The sequence below is a fragment of the Notothenia coriiceps genome, unplaced genomic scaffold (assembly GCF_000735185.1).
Source record: "Notothenia coriiceps isolate Sejong01 unplaced genomic scaffold, NC01 NC01_scaffold00018950, whole genome shotgun sequence".
In the NCBI taxonomy this organism is placed as follows: Eukaryota; Metazoa; Chordata; class Actinopteri; order Perciformes; family Nototheniidae; genus Notothenia; species Notothenia coriiceps.
Window position 1 is genome coordinate 24373 of NW_011351651.1, and position 2101 is coordinate 26473.

Here is a 2101-nt window from a genome sequence, read left to right on the forward strand (position 1 = left end):
GTCAGAAATATAAGTAGTGGAGTAAAGTACTGATACCAGAAAAATGTACTCAAGTACAGGAACAAAGTATTTGTACTCCACAACTTCCACCCTCTGAGCAGCTGGAGGTCTCACCTGGTTCTGGGCTGTGATCCATAACGGCAGAACTCCGTTGTCCCACCACTCGGACCGGGTCAGCGCCTTCAGGTGAGGGAGCTTCAGGTTCGTCTTGGCGTCGTACATCATGTTGTGGACGACCTCGTGGTCCTCCACCCATCTGCCTGAAAAACAGGAAACAACATATTTATAGAGGGGCTTTTATTCTGAAAGGGTTTCCAGGAAGCAGCCTTTATCTTCCACACGCTGACGTCAGGACAATTACTACTGATAGGTAACTACGCAAAGTAATGCAAAGTGTCCATTGTGAAAGATCACTGTGTTAAAGACAATAAAACATACAAAACATTGAATTTAAAACGTATTGAAAGTGCACATTATATGAAAGAGAAAATATGTTTCTAAAACGAAACACTTGAATATGTAAAATAAAAACTTAAAATGGATTTAAAACACAAACAATTATTTTATTTTAAAATGTTGATACTATAACAAGCACAGTGTGAATATGTAAAGACTTAAAACACATTAAATAGTATTTCAAACATAAGAAAATGCTAAATAAAAGTAACAATCTGTTTTCACAAAAAATACATGAAAGTGCTAAAATTATAAAAGATTATTTAATGATTTGTAAAATATATATATTTTTAAATAATTGTATAAATAAGATACAAAAAATGCATAAGAACATTTATTTTAAATATAAGTAAAACAACAAATAATACATAAAATATTTATATTAAAATTAGAAATATAAAAAATACATTTAAAATAATTACATAAAAAAATATATAAATTAAAACAAAGTTAAAATTAAACAGAACAAATTCAAATGGAAAGTGCAAATGATTATTCTAAAACTAAATATGTAAAAATATATAGAAAAATGTGAACAAGTTTATGGATTAAATGTCTGGAATAAATCATGTATAAATATGACATATATTTGTAAATATGTATTAGTTATTATTATTTAAACACAAAATATAAATCTATTTTAAAGGTCCCCTATTATACTGTTTCTCATCAATATATCACAGGTCTCAGATATATCCAGAGCCTGTCTCTGATTGGCTGAAACACCAAACAGATCATGAGGCGCTTTCACACCGGAGTACTTTTCCCAGTATAGTTCCGATAGTTCTTGAAATGTTGCGTTCACACCAAAAAAATCCCGAACTTAGTTCATGAGAACCTTTTCTCAAAAGGTTCCAATTTCTGATTGGCTGGGCCGATTGCAAACCACGCCCCGTAAAACTCTGAAAAGTTTTGTGAAGCCGTAATTTTATTTGCTCGCATTAGCATTATTAGCATTAGCATTAGCATTAGCCCAGCGCACCAATGGAGAGAGAATAACTTATGGCAACACAAAAGAAAACATGGGAGCAGTGGAGATGATGAGGAGGTGTCTTCGTTCTGAAGATTTACTCGGTTTGTTTGATTGCCTGATACGCCGTGAAGTTGTTTGCGGCCTGCCAGTAAACCCAAAGCAGCAGAAGAAGAAGAAGTGACGTCAGCGGCTTCATTTGCCTAATCCTCCCTCAGGGACTTATTCCGGTGTGAACGCGATCTGTACTTAGTTCATGAGAACTAAAGAGTTCTGACGAACTTAGTACGGCAAAGTACTTGGTGTGAAAGCGCCTATTTCAGCATCCCATAATCCCCTCTGTTTCAGCCCTGTTTCACATGCTGATGTAGAAAAGGCATGAACAAGTGGATGTTGCATAATACGTGACCTTTAACACAAAACTAGAATAAAACACAAATGTTTTGGAAATGGCATTTTCTGACAGTTTGGAACCGAAAGTATATGGAATAAACACAGAGTAGTTATTTAGAGCGTCTTCTCACCGGAGATGGTGGTGAAGTGCGAGGGGGAGGTCATGGTGAGCATGGGGGGGGTTATGTACTTCGCCCGGACCCCCTCCCGCCCCAGCTGGTCCAGGTGAGGCGTCTCCACGTCCCGGTCGTAGTCCCACCTGAAGCCGTCGAAGGAGATCAG